This window comes from Trachypithecus francoisi, unplaced genomic scaffold (genome assembly GCF_009764315.1).
Source record: "Trachypithecus francoisi isolate TF-2019V2 unplaced genomic scaffold, Tfra_2.0 Lachesis_group6, whole genome shotgun sequence".
NCBI lineage: Eukaryota > Metazoa > Chordata > Mammalia > Primates > Cercopithecidae > Trachypithecus > Trachypithecus francoisi.
The window spans coordinates 52156151-52172024 of NW_022681471.1; the positions used below are offsets into that span (position 1 = coordinate 52156151).

General features: G+C 36.3%; 1 pseudogene; it reads right to left on the minus strand.

Moving 5' to 3' along the window:
* Positions 1 to 12827: 12827 nt before the first annotated feature.
* On the minus strand, positions 12828 to 13686 carry LOC117077973 (annotated as a pseudogene).
* Positions 13687 to 15874: the final 2188 nt, after the last annotated feature.

Consider the following 15874-nt stretch of genomic DNA (forward strand, 5'->3'; position numbering starts at 1 on the left):
CTGCTTATTGTTTTTTATTCTCTCTTCTTCATTTTTGTCTTACTGAATTATTTCAAAAGACCTTTATTCAAGTTATGAGATTCTTCTGCTTGATCTAGTCTATTGTTGAAGTTTTCACATGTATTTTGCATTTTGTTCAATGAATTCTTAATTTCAGAATTTCTATTTGATTCCTTTCTAAGATATTTATCTATTTGGTAAATTTCTCATTCATATCCTGAATTGTTTTGCTTACTCCTTGTTTTGTTTTCCAGCATTTTTTGTATCTCATGGCATTTCTCTAAACTCTGTATTTTGAATTCTTTTTCAGAGTTTTGTAAATTTCTTTGCCATTGAAAACTGTTGAGGGGAAATTATGTTCTTTCAGTGGTCTCATATTTCCTGTTTTTTTAAATGTCTCTTGTGTCTATGTTGATATCCTTTTTTCTAAAGATGTATCTATAATGTTGTGTACAGCACTTTGATTCTTGGTGCATGCAGTAGTGTAGTCTTTTTATGATTTATTTGACTATAAACAGCATCAATGGTTTCTGTGATTTCCTTGATGATTTAGGATGTGGTTATTAGTGGAGGCTATGGTAAAGTTTTGCTAGTGATGGGGACAGCAGGTGGGCCAGTCTTCTAGTCCCAGTGGTGACATTGGTGGGCTGAGTGTGCTTGTCCCTGGATCCTGGATGTTGTACTCTGATGCCAGTGTTAGTAGGCCCACGTTGGCTGATTCTTGGTCCTCTAAGTGGATCGCTTAGATGCTAATAGTGACAGCAGTAGGCCTGATGGGTGCACAGGTTCTCAGGTCCCTGGGCAGCAGGCGTGGCAAGGGCTATGACAGTAGCAGTGGCAGGGAAACCCTCTGGGTCCTGAGAAGTTCATGCAGGTATTGCAGTGGTTACAATGTGCTGAGTAGTCCAGTCTCAAAGTTTGTAGGTGGCATGCGCAGGTAGGTACCGGCTATTGTGGTAGCAGCAAGGTGGGTGGGCCCACCCATTGTGCAGGAAGGTGAGGAATGCATGCTTCATTTTCTTTTCAGCCCTTGTAATGGGAGCTTGCACTTTACTCATGCTGCAGCCCCCATGGTGAAGCAACTGTAGCTACAGGGCAGGAAATCTGTCTGGGTGCATGAAAATGCATGGTGGTTTTGTTGCTAGAGGATGTGGGGTTGTGGCCAGTGGTCCCTGCTTTGTCCCCAGCAATAGCAGCCAGCCATGGTGGTTGCTTGGGGTGGGCAATGCCAGTGGGGCTCCAGGGATGTGGAGATGCTGATGTTCTTGAGTCCTAGGGCAGGGTTCAATGTGTTGGGGTGTGGGCTTTCAAAATGGCAGATTACAATAGCTGCTCAGGACTCCAAACTTGCCCAAGGTCCATGTTTTATTTAAAAATTCTAAGGAAGGACTTTTTTTTTTTCTACTCAACCCTGTGCTGAGACTAAGACAGGCATTTCCTTTCTGCCCTTTTCAGTGGGGTGGAATTTTATAGCTTATCCTTATAACGAAGGTCTTAAACCCTTACAGTACATGTAAGTTTTCTGCCACAGACTCCTACAGATTTTCCTTCCTTTGATAGGTATTAGGCTTCATATCCAAGGCCTGTGAGACAAATGGTCATAAACATTGATGCTCAAGGTCATCAGGGATTATAGATGATTCCAGAATGAAAGCTAGCTTTTGTACTTACTTTTCTAGATTTTTGCTTTCCTTTCATTTTGGGGCTTTAAGGATTTTTCTTTCTTTCTTGCCAGTAAAGCTTTGCAAATAGAAATACTTAATTACGTATATTTTAGTCAACATTTTCAGTTGTTTTGCCACAAAATAATCATTCAAATTTTCTAGCCTATTCCACTTCCCAGAAGAGATTTCTAGGTGGAGTCTTTATAGAATGAATTGTATCCCAAATGAATAACTAATATTCATGGAATGCTTACTGTATAAATGCTAATATTATGCTAAGTATTTCCCATGAAGTGCTTCATTTAATCCTCACAAAAAAAAACCACATGAGCTAAGTATTCAGTTTTTACATGCAGAAATTTAGTCCTAGAGCATACTGTACACTTTCCCTAGGTCACATAGCTGAAAAGTGGTAGTGATGGAATTCAAGTACATCTCTGTTTCATGCCAAAGTTAGTGTTCCAAAACATTATCATACACTACTAATCAAACTAAAATGTTTTTGAAATGACTGTTTATTGTGTGTATGGATTTAATAAAAACACCATGATGGCAGATACAGTTACTGTTTTAGTCACTATTGTACTTCCAGTGCCTGGAACATAATGGGAGTTCAATAAATGGATTGAGCAGATAAACAATAAAGGCATATAGAGACTCTTACTGTTATATGTGTAAATGTTGAGTCAGATTTCCTGCTGGTGGTAGGCTGAAAACATGGTAATACCAAGTCTTTGGGCATATGCTAGTGCTCAGTGTTTCTAATGCTGTTATTTCAAATGCTCTGATCTTCAATAATTGTATTTATTTCAGCTGTGAAATCCATAACACACCTGTAGTCCTGAACACATATTGTTTGTTTCCAGTCCATGTGTTCAGGGCTTGAGAACCAGTGACTTTTCACCTATTTCCTTTTCTTTTACACTATTTAGATAGACTCTCAATCATTATTAGAATGTTGAATTTCTACTACTAGTAGTAATATTGAATGCCTACTACTATTGTTTTATACTTGATATGGTTTGGATCTGTGTCTCCACTCAAATCTCACGTTGAATTGTAATCACCAGTTTTGGAGGTGGGGCCTGGTGGGAGGCGATTGGATCATGGGTGTGAATTTCTCATGAATGGTTTAACACCAACCCCTTGGTGCTGTCCTCATGATAGTAAGTTCTTGCAAGATCTGGTTGTTTAAAGGTGTCTAGCACCTCCCTCCCCCAACCCAACCTCTTGTTTCTGCTCTGATGGGATGTACCACTTCACCTTCTGCATGAGTAAAACCTTCCTGAGGCCTCTGCAGAAGCTGAGCAAAGACTGGCACCTTGCTTGCTCTACAGCCTGCAGAACTGTGAGCCCACTAAACCTCTTTTCTTTATAAATTATCCAGTCTCAGGTATTCCTTTATAGCAATGCAAGGATGGCCTACACAATACTTATTCCTCAAAACAATTCTGCAAGTTCTTCTTGTCTCCATTTAACAAATGAATAAACTAGGGAATCACATAGTTAATTAGCAGAAGAGCAAGTCATGAAGCCACTTGTGACCACAAAATTCCTTGTTCTTCACCTGCCCAGATTATTCCTCATGTTTCCCAAACCCACTCTGTACTTTTAGACATAGAAGCCTTTTCTGATACTGTCACTTCTTCCTGAAGATCCTTCCTCTTTTAAAGGACTAGTGAACCTCTACACATTCTTCAAGACACAGCACAAATATATCCTCCTCAATGAAAACATTCACAAATCCGTCCTGATCTTTCTGCCTATTTGCTTCTTAGCATTTTGCGTATTAATAGTCACATTGTTCTATAATGAATGTTGTGTCTATCTCCCCGTGTGTAGTTGTGATCCAGGGTGATAATATCATTTTCTTTACTGCGTCTCTTAGCAGCTAGTGTGGTACATGGCACAATGGCATGAATGAATTAGTTACTACATTTAATGGAAGTAGATAGAAGTCATCTGGGAAAACTTTATGCTAATAATTCTTTACATAGTCTTAACCCCTTATCTAACAAACACATCCTTCCTTCTTTTTCTAAACCCTCTCTTTATTCTCTTTGAGGCAGTTTTCAGAAAATCGTCTTAGGTATCATCAAAATAATATGACAAGACTTCAGACTTGTGTAGAAATTTACAGTTTTCAAAACACTTTCCATTACATTTTGTTCTCTCTTCAGCCCTCTGAGAAGACTTGGGCAGGTGGTTTTCTCCTGTCTTACAGATGAGGAGGCTGAAAGCCAGATCATATACTCATGAAGTGTTAGAAGCAGGAGTTGGTCTCTTGTCTTCCAGCATGTAGCCCCGAGCTTTCTACTCTTCTCATCTGTCCCTCTTGTGGTTAAAAGAGTGTCTTTGGAAGAGGGAAGTCTCAGTAATTTGAATCATGTTAAGTTTAAATAGAAGAACACTGTGTGATGTGGTTCTCCAACTTGAGTGTAATCACTAGGAAAGTATGTTTAATTTGTTTGCCAGGCCCTGTCCTCAGAGATTCTGGTTTACTAGGTCTAGGGTGGAGCCTAAGAATTAATGAATACACCAGGTAATTGTGCTGCAGATATTTTTTAGGCCACAATATGTAGAACACTGGAAAAGAAAAGCTGGGCTAAAATTTGTTGTTTTATGGTATGTTCAGAGCAATATGTTTTCTCATGAGTACAATCTGTATTTGTTAAGAGCAAGGGTAGTACTGCACAGTGGAGGAAGTGGTGAAAGTAGGAAAGGGACAATAGCAAGCCAACTGGCTAAGAGATAAAAAAGAAAAGCCAAGGTGCACACGATGCTTGAACTGCCTGTTAGTCTTTTTATAAGATATAGAAAGTAAATCTGAGAACATATTCTGTCAAGTTTGTATTATTTGCTGTAAGTTTCCAAGGCATTTTATATTGGAAAAAGAACTATATTGATGCAATTCCATATCTAGCATTGCCATTTGTTCTTTTTCTTCCACAGAAGGTGTTACTTTCTATTTTTTCCCTCTATGCTCTCTAAACTAGGTAACCATTTGGTTGTTTTTAATTGTCACATTTGTTCTCATACCAACATGTTAAATGTAACTTGCTCAAGAGCCAAATCTGCAAATTTTTGCTTCTTTCTGAAAATCCGCACAAAACTGAAGTGAAAAATCTTTGTTTCTTTTTTAGTTTGGGTTCTTTATTACATTTCTAAAGTTATAGGCTTATTACTGCCCAGGAGTAGGAAAGGATTCAGATTCACTTTCAGCCACTCATCGTATTCTGAATATTCTGAGATAAACAATGCAGATAGAGACTGAAAATGTCATATTTTAAACGTTAAAATTTACCTGTGAAGCAATATTTTTCCTGCATATCCAATTTTTTATTGGCTTCAATATAACATTGACAATGTCTTCTTCAAATTAAGATTTTGCTTTCAAGCTCTGATAAAATCATGAGAAAGAATGTAACAAACCCTTTAAAATATAAATTTAAAGAAGAACAAATACTTGACAGGTTAATAGCAGTCAAAATAAGTCACAAAATATGAATGCAATGCAACAGAGTTTTTTAATATATACATACAACAAAGTTAAAGCTCTAAAGAGAAAGACATAATTGTTTAATGGAACATAACACACTGAACCAGAGTGTCCAAGAGTTTATATCAACTCTCTACTTTTATATTCAGCTCCCTCACTCATACTCTATAACAGAGGAATGTTTTCTGGGAGTGCTGAGAGGGCAGGTGAACAACTATTTCAAGCCTACTATGTCATAGGCACTAAGCTTGGAATATTTTACTTCATTCCAATAAAATCCTGTAACATCATCTCCGATTTACAAATCAGGAAATGAGTCTCAGAGGCTAAGCAACTCGTCTGGAGTTACGTAGCCTGGGAGTGACAGATTAAACCCAGGTGTATCTGATTCCATTGTTTATGCTTTTCAACTAGATTATCATGTTCCCAGGCTTTTTAGGTATGATAACTTATTTTTCCCAGAAATGATCATTATTTTATTACAGAAAAAGAACAAAGGGAGTCTAGAATGATAGCTCATTATATCTTCCTATTTTTCAGTCTAATTCTGAAACATTATACCTTGTAAAGAGTGTACATACAGTTTCAAAGGTGAAAAGAGTATTGTTTAATTTTTATTTAATGTATTTAATGGATACACTGTAACTGAACATATTTGTGGGGTGCAATTTAATGTTTCAACACATATCTGTGTAGTAATCCAATTATGGTAGTGGATCTATTACCTCATGCATTTATAATTTCTTTGTGGTGAGAACATTCAAAAGCTTCTCTTCTAGTTACTTTGTGATATGTAATATTTTACTGTTAGCCAGTCACTCTACTTTGCAATAGAACAGTAGAATTTATTCTTCCTATCTAATTGTAACTTTGTATGCATTGACCAACCTCCCCCTTTACACCTCTTCCTCTTTCCTCCCCAGTCTCTGGTAACCACTGTTGTATTCTCTGCTTCTATGATATCAGCTTTTTTAAAGACTCTATATGTGAGTGAGACCATGCAGTATTTGTCTTTCTATGCCTGGCTTATTTTACTTAACACAGCAAACCCTGGGTCTGTCCATCTTGCCACAAATGTCAGGATTTCATTTTTTTAAATTGCAAAATAGTATTACATTGTGTATATATACCACATTTTATTTTTTTCTTTTGCTCTCTTTCTCTCTCTTTCTCTTTTCTTTCTCTCTCTCTCTTACTTTTTTCCTTCTTTTTCCATTTCCCTTTCCCTTTCCTTTTTCTCTCTTTCTTGAGACCTGTCTCCCAGGCTGGAGTGGAGTGGGATGATCATAGCTCACTGTAACCTTGATAGGAATTCAAGGTTAGGCTCAAGTGATCCTCCCACCTTGGCCTCCCAAAATGCTGAGATTACAGATGTGAGCCACCATGCCCAGTCTCTTTGCCACATTTTCTTTATCTATTCATCCATCGATGGACACTTAGGTTGACTCCATGTCTTGGCTATTGAAAATAGTGTTGCAGTAACCATGGGAGTGCCACGATTTCTCTGACATAAAGATTTCATTTATTGAATATATGCCCAGTGGTGGGATTGTGGGATCATGTAGTAGTTCCATTTTTAGTTTGTTAAGGAACCATCGTACTGTTTTCCATAATGGCTGTGCTAGTAAACAATTCCACCAACAGTGTCTAAGTGTTTCTTTTTCTGCACATCCTCACCAACACTTGTTTTTATTTGTCTTTTAGATAATAGTCATTCTAACTAATGTAAGGTGGTATCTTACTGTGGTTTTGATTGGCATTTCCCTGATGATTAGTGATATTGAGCATTTTTTCACATATCTATTGACTATTTGTATTTCTTCTTTTAAGAAATGTCTATTAAGGTCTTTTGTCCATTTTAAATTAGGTTATCTGTTTTCTTGCTGTTGAATTGCATAAGTTCCTTATATATTCTGAATAGTAACCTTTTGTCAGATGTATAGTTTGGAAATATTTTCTCCCATTCTGCAGGTTGTCTTTTCACCTTGTTAATAGTTTCTTTCACTGTGCAAAAGCTTTTTAGTTTGATATAACAGCATTTGTTTGTTTTTGCTTTTTTTGTCTGTGCTTTTGAGGTCTTATTTAAAAAATCCTTGCCCAGCCCAATATCATGAAGTATTTATCCTATTTTTCTTCTAGTAGTTTCATAGTTTGAGGTTTTACCCTTAAGTCTTTAATGTATTTTGAGTTGATTTTTGTATATACTGAGAGGTAGGGGTCTAGTCTCATTCTTCTGTGTGTGGGTATTTAATTTTCCCAGAGCTATTTATTAAACAGATTTTTTCCACAAAAATCAGTTGGTTTTATATGTGTGAATTTATTTCTGGGCTCTCTATTCTGTTCCCTTTGTCTTTGTGTCTGTTTTTATACCCATACCATGCTCTTTTGGTCAGTGTAGTTTTGTATTATATATTTTTATATTTATGTATACATAATAATTGCAAATATTTGTGGAGTACATGTGATAATTTGTAGTGTATTTTGAAGTCAGATAGTGTGATACCTCCAGCTTTATTTGGGTATTTTGTGGTTCCATATCAATTTTAGGACTGCTTTTTCTGTATCTACAAGAAGTGACACTGGAATTTTGATAGGGATTGCATTAAAACTGTACCTCTCTTTGGTAATATGGCCATTTTTAACATGTAAGTTTTTTAAATTCATCAACATGGGATATCTTTCCATTTATCTGTGTTCTCTTCCATTTTTTTCATCAAAGTTTTATGGTTTTCAGTGTCAAGATCTTTTACCTCTTTGGTTAAGTTTATTCCTAGGTATCTTATTTTTAGTAGCTATTATAAATGGAACTGGTTTTTAAATTTCTTTTTCAGATAGTTCACTATAGCATATAGAAATGCTGCTGATTTTTGTATGTTGATTTTGTATCCTGCAACTTTACTTAATTCATTAGTTCTAAAAGTTATTATTATTATTATTTTGCTGATGTATTTACAGTTTCCTATATATAAGATCACATTGTCTACAAACAGGAACAATTTGATATTCTCCTTTCCAATCTGGATGCCTTTTATTCCTTTCTCTTGCCTAATTGCTCTGGCTAGGACTTCAGTACTGAGTTGAATAGAAATGGTGAAAGTGGGTATCCTTGACTTGTTTCTGATCTTACAGAAAGAGATTTCAGCTTTTCACCATTGAGTATGATGTTAGCTATAGGTTTGTTATATATGAACTTTGTTGTGTTGAGGTACATACCTTCTATACCTAATTTTTAGAGATTTTTTTTATTGTGAATGGTTGTTCAATTCTGTCAGATGCTTTTTCTTCATCTTTTGAAGTGATCATATGCTTTTTGTCATTTTGTTAATATGGTGGATCAAATTTTTTTATTTGCATATGTTAAATCATCCCTGAATATCTGCCATGAATTCCACTTGATTATGGTGAATGATCTTTTTAAAGCACTGTTGAATTTGGTTTGCTAGTATCTCCTGAGAAACTTCTGCATTTATGTTCATCAGGGATATTAACCTGTAATTTTGTTATTTTTGTTGTGTTCTTATTTGTTTTTGGAATTAGGCTATACTGACCTCATTAATAGGTCTGGAAGTATTTCCTCCTTCTCAATTTTCTGGAGTATTTAAAAAAGAATTGGTACTCATTCTTCTTTAAATGTTTGTAGAATTCAGCATGGAAGCCATCAATCAGGTCATGGGCTTTTCTTTGATGGAAGACTTTTTATTACTGATTCAATTTCCTCACCTGTATTGATCTGTTCAGATTTTCTATATCTTCATAATTTAATCTCAGTACATTGTATGTTCAGGAATTTATCCATTTCTATGTTATTAAATTTGTTGCTATATAGCTATTCATAATAATCTCTTATGATTCTTTGTCTTTTGTGGTATCAGTTGTAATGTCTCCTTTTTCATCTCTGGTTTTATTTATTTCAGCCTTCTCACTTTTTTCTTAGTCTAGCTAAAGATTTGTCCATTTTATTTATCTTTTCAGTAAGCCAACTCTATTTTGTTGATGTTTTGAATTGTTTTTTAGTCTCCATTTTGTTTATTTCTACTCTGAGCTTTCTACTCTGAGAAGGAAGGAATTATTTCCTTCCTTCTACTAATTTTAGGTTAGTTGGCTCTTGTTTTTCTTGTTTCTTGAGCAATATTGTTAGGTTATTATATGTCTTTATTTTTTGGTGTAGACTTTTGTTGCTATAAACTTTAGATCTTAGATCACATAGGTTTGATATGTTTCCATTCTCTTTTCTCTCAAGGAAATTTTTAATTTCCCTTTCAATTTCATCATTGACTCATTGGTTGTTTAGGAACATGTTGTTTAATGTTCACATACTTATAAAGTTTCCAAAGTTTTTCTAATTGTTGACTTCTAGATTTATATCCTTATGGTCAGAAAACATACTTGATATGATCTCTATATTCTTCAATTTGTTAAAAATTGTTTTGTGACCTACCATGTGATCTACCTGGAAAATGTTTTACATGCAGTTGAGAAGAAAGTGTATTCTGCAGCTGTTAGATGGAGTGTTTTGTAAATGTTTGTTAGGGCCATTTGGTCTGTGGTGCAGTTTAAGTCTGCCGTTTCTGTTGATTTTTTTGTCTAGATGATCTGCCCATTGTTGAAAGTGGGGTGTTGAAGTGCCCTACTTTTATTGTTTTGCATCTGTCTCTCCCTTTATGCCAACAATATTGTTTGCTTTATATATTTGGGTGCTTCATTGTTGGGCACATATGTATTTACAATTGTTATATCCTCTCGTTGAATTGATCCTTTCAGGCATTTTATATATGTCCTTTTCTTTGGGGTCTGTCACTAGAGACTAATTGTATTCATTTCAGGGTGTCATGTTTTCTTGCTTCATGTCTCTATGTCCCTACATTGATCTCTACACATCTAGTGGAATAGTAGCTTTTTCTAATTTTATAGAGTAACTTTTGAAGAGAGAGACTTTTGCCTGTAGATGACTCCCTAGGGTGTTGTTTGGGTATGGGACATTGACTTTTTTTTCTGGGTAGATTCATTAGTGCGATCCCTGGCAGTTTTTTCAGTTGTAATCCTAATTAGTGATGTCTGTTATTGCCTCAGGGGCCTAGGCCATAGGAGTTTCTCATCATGGTGGTGCAGGATGCCTAGCAGTGGGTCCAATTTCAAGATTGCCCCAAACCATAGGTGCTTAATCTTAAGGTTGGAAGATGCTCCACGTTGGTTTCTACTCTAAGTCAGTGTAGCTGTATGTACTTCCAGCTGCTCTCCAAACTGGATTTGGGGCCTGTGAGGACCAAGGGATTTTCAGATAGCAAGGATGGCTGGTGTATGTGGTAGCAGTGGGGACTGATGGGAATCTCTGCCTTGCTTTTTCTCCATAAGAAAATGTCTCCCCTGACACTGAGCTCATTCAGGCAGGGGAGACCTTGTGGCAGAGTCAGGATGCCTCGCTCCCCTCTCTATGGTGTTATCAAGGGCTTCCATGATTCACAAGGATCTCTCTGCTCCCCTGGGGCTCTCCAGTGTACTTCCTCAGTCACGCTAGTCAAAATATAGTTGTTTATTCATTGTTTTAATTCATCTTTGTGGAGTGACGAGTACCAGGTAACTCTAGTCAGCCGTCTTGCTGACATCACTGGAAAGAGTATTTGAAATAACTGACATTTAACACAGCTTTCAGATAATATGATTTGAGTAACTGTGCCCTGGTAAATGAAAATGTAACTTATAAAATCATGTTCATTATGTATTAGTATAATGTGGAAAGGCAAAACTCGGTTTAAAAAGAGAGATAAAATATGTATTTCTGGTAAAAGCCTATGCACATAGATAAGCTTTTGGAAAGAATTGTACTTTGGGCATCCCAAGTTGGACATCCATGATAAGCAGGCAGGAATATAGAGTGTCTGGAGATCAAAGCTGGGGAGTCAGGGCTGGAGATTTAAATTTGAGAAATCAATATGTAGATAGCATGTAAAGCCATGAGACAAGATGAGTCAGCAAAATAAAAAAGTGTTGATAGGGAAGTGGACAGAAGACAGGAGCCTTAAGTGCAAATATATAACTCATTTTCAGTGCCCAAATTTTCTCAGACTGCTTCCCTAACATACATGCATACACACATGCACACACAAACACACAAAGACAATAGTTGTACTTCTAATATCTAGTTGAATTTAAACACTGCATACACTTGTGATACGTAGCATCACTGCTAAAGATGAAACTATTAATAGACATAGACTTCTGAAGGGTTGTTTGGAGACATTTAGGGTCACACAGAACCAACGTGCCACTCAGTTTTAAGAGTTGTGTGGCATAGTAGTCAGCTTTGGCTGTGGCATCAAATTATTTGGGTTTGAATTCCAAATCCACTATTCCTATCAAGTGGCCTTGGACAAAGTATTGAATTTTGTTGTTGCCACTCAGTTTCCTTGTTTATGTAATAAGAATATCTACTTCATAAGGTTCTTGTGAGGATGAAATGAGCTAAAATAGGTAAAACATATGGTAGCTCACCAAATGTTCACAATTCTTATCCAAGAATTATGTAATGGAGTTTGAAGGGATCCTAGCAGCTTTCTTTTCCAAGCATCCCGCCCTCCAAGAATTCTCTCAGGGAGCTCACTACATCATGAGGCCGTTGTTTGTATACTGACGAGCTCTGGTGTTGCACAGCCACTTTGTATGTGGAAACCAAACCTATCTCTTCTCACTGCTACACTTGGATTGTATTTTTGCATTCCAGAGAGCTACAGAATAAGTTGTCTCTTTCACTGAATCTTCAAACCCCAGAGGCAGCTCTCATGTGCTCTGTTGTCTTTTTCTCACCCTGTTCCTTTAACTATTCTGTACACAAAATGAATTCCAGACTTCTCATAATCCTGGGCTTCACTCCATCTATAGATATTGCCATTTGTCAAAAGTTCTTTTAAAATTTGCCTATGAAATTTGTACATCAAGACATGCAAGTACTTGTTATAGTGCAAATGTTAAGCCACATCTGATTTGAGCTGAGATGGATGAAGAAAAACAATGAATCCATTTAGTGTTTGTGATGCTTTTAGGCTTGGCAACTTTAAGAGAAATAAAGTAAAACTAGTTTAATTATTTTGCTAAGGGCAAACCGAAAGTAACGTCCTAAAGTGTGTTTCTAAATTGAGAACTCACCTGGCTTTTTGGTGATAGGCATACCTGTTTTTAAATGAGTGATTTCAACATGTGGGTCATAACATATATATGAGAAAGATTCTTTCAATTTTAGAGTGGCTTTTCATTAAAGACATCCTAGCTGGACACCTGTGAAGATTCATAATCCATTATTTATCTTGTACATTTCTATAGTGCCTGTTGCCATAGTAACCTACTCAAACTGAGATATAAGACAATAAACAAATAAGCTTGAAAGACCACTATAGTCACAGATAACTTGAATTATGAATATTGTACTATGATGAATAGGACAGTTGATGATGTTCTATTGAAAAATGATAAATCAAGATTATAAAGACTCCTGGAACAACAAACTGTAGAGAAAGATTTCTGACAATACTATTGTAAGTGCTATGGGTCCACACGGTAAAGGTTAAAAAATGGCTGTTTTCACAAAGGAATACTACTCAGCCTTTATTTTTTATTTATTTAAATATGTAAGTTATTTCATTAGGTTCTTCTTAAGGAATTTAGAACACTGATTAGTGAGGATAATTCCATTCATCAGGGCAAACACAGATTGCAGGTAGCCCTGGAACTGAGGAATAGCTTTGAGTTTGATAAACTCAAACTGCGGTAAAGTGCGCAGTTTTCCGATCAACTTTGCACTGCTCTGTAATCTCATGTTTCTCTCTTTCTGTGTTGAAGATCTCACCTCCCTGGTGTCTGGGCTTCTGTAGCTTCTTCTTCTTGAAGTAAATGTCAGTAAGATGTTTTTGCATTTTCACATTGCTGATATCAATTTTGGTTGAGGTGGCAATGGCAAATTTCCGACGTGCTCTTTGTAGAGGAACTCAATTGAGGACCAGAGGTCCAGTCACAAGTAACAGGTCACTAGCCAGCTACTTCAAGAAAACCACCCTGTTGCCTCTGTGGCATCCAGTGAGGATGATCAGAATGGTCCCGGGGTGATGCTGGCTCACAGTTTTCTCATGTGCTGACTGAAGGGATTTTTGAAATGGCTCAACATATTTCAAGTCATATCTTTAGTAGGATAATATCTAGGCCCTTTGAGAAGTTTAACCAACTTGGTACTGCTATTCTTGTTATCATCAATTGGTTTTGCAAACAATTTGCAAGAAACTTCTCCTTTTTCTTTTCAGCCTTGGATTTAGCGGCAGAATACTTCCTCTTGTACACGGCCTTTCTGGAATACATAGCAGATTGGGAATATCTGGCAATTCCTTTGACAAAGATAGAATTTCAGCTGCAATGAGACTTTCCCTTCTTGGGCTTTTTAGCCTTGAGGGTACCCTTTTTCACCTTGCTACCAGCATCAGGCTTCTTGGCTTTGGGTTTGTTCTCCTTAGTATCTGGCTTGTCAACTTTTTCACCCACCATCATGCAGGATGGGAAAGAGCTATTCAGCCATTAAAACAAAGGAAATTCTGTCATTAGTGACAACATGAGTGAATCTAGAGGATATCATGCTAAGTGAAATAAGCCAGGCACAGAAACACAAGTACCACATGATCTCACTTAAATGTGGAATCTAAAGAAGTAGAATTAACAGAAGCAGAGTAGAACAGTGGGAGAAAATTTTGCAATCTATCCATCTGACAAAGGGCTAATATCCAGAATCTGTAAGGAACTTAAACAAATTTACAAGAAAAACCCCATCAAGAAGTGGGCAAAGGATATGAACAGACACTTCTCAAAAGAAGACATTTATGTGGCCATCAAACATATGAAAAAAAGCTCATCATCACTGGTCATTAGAGAAATGCAAATCACAACCACAATGAGATACCATCTGACACCAGTTAGAATGGCGATCATTAAAAAGTCAGGAAACAGTGGATGCTGGAGAGAATGTGGAGAAACAGTAATGCTTTTACACTGTTGGTGGGAGTGTAATTTAGTTCAACCATTGTGGAAGACAGTGTGGTGATTCCTCAAGGATCTCAAACCAAAAATACCATTTGACCAAACAGTCCCATTACTGGGTATATACCCAAAGGATTATAAATCATTCTATAAAAACACATGCACACGTATGTTTATTGTGGCACTGTTCACAATAGCAAAGACTTAAAACCAACCCAAATGCTCATTAATGGTAGACTGGATAAAGAAAATGTGGCACATATACACCATGGAATATTATGCAGCCATAAAAAGGGATGAGTTCATGTCCTTTGCAGGGACATGGATGAAGCTAGAAACCATCATTCTCAGCAAACTAACACAGGAACAGAAAACCAAACACCACATGTTCTCACTCATAAGTGGGAGTTGAACAATGAGAACATATGGGCACATGGAGGGGAACATCACACACCGTGGTCTTTGGGGGTGGGGGCAAGGGGAGGTATAGCATTAGGAGAAATACCTAATAGAGATGATGGGTTGATGGGTTTGGCAAACCACCATGTCACATGTATTCCTATGTAACAAACCTGCACGCTCTGCACATGTATCCCAGAACTTAAAGTAAAAAAAAAGAAAAAAAATAAAAAGAATAGTAGTTAGTTACCTGGGGCTGAAAGCAGGGGGCAGGTCGAAGGGAGGGTTGGGGATATGGTCAAAGAACATGAAATTTCCATTAGGAAGAGTAAATTCAAGAGATCTATTATACAATATGGTGATTATAGTTAATAACAATATATTGTACTCTTGAAAATTGCTAAGAGAGTAGATTTTAAGTGTTCTCACCACAAAAAATAAATGACAGGTATATGAGGTAATGAATATGTTAAATTGCTTGATTTTATCCTTCCACAATGTATAGATCAAATTATGTTGTAAACCATAAATATATACAATTTTATCTTGCCAATTAACTATATATAAATATATATGTGCATGTATGTGTGTGTATATAAATTGTGTGTGTGTATATATATGTATATATAGAGAGAGAGAGAAAGAAAGAGAGCGAGTGAGAGCACGCTAAAAAATAGTTTGTTTTCTTTGGACACTCTTCCAAAGAACATGAGGACCATTTGGAACTGAAAATGGTAATCAGAAAATAAGTTAAATAAAAATATAACACACCACTTATTAAAATGGGGAAATTATATTATATTCACAAAAATATGAACATTTAAGGTTTGGTATGGGCCCTTCTGAAGAAATTAGAGAATAACAGAGAGGTATTTATACAAAGAATTTAAGGTTTTCTAAGTTATAGCATATTTTCATGTCTATAGTAGCCTTCAGTTTGACTAAATTGTAAGGAAAGGTTCATGTTGTTTTTTTCTCTTTCCAATTTGATTTCATTTAATCTAACTTTTAAGCTAATTCTTTTGTTCAAAATGTGCAATAAAAACATTGTGGTACATGTTAGCAATTCCTAGATGTATGTGCCTTGGGTGTATATGGGCATTTAAAGATAAATTGCAAAGTTGAAAAGGTAGAAATGATTTTAGAATGTCGCTTAACATGATGGATATGAAACTTTCTCAGATCTATAGAAAATTGCTTTTAGGTAGCAGTCACACTATTATAAGCTAAAATTAATATAAACCCAAAACTCAGGTGAGGAAGGAGTGTTGCTCATTGGTCTGAACCCAGAATTGGGTCACTT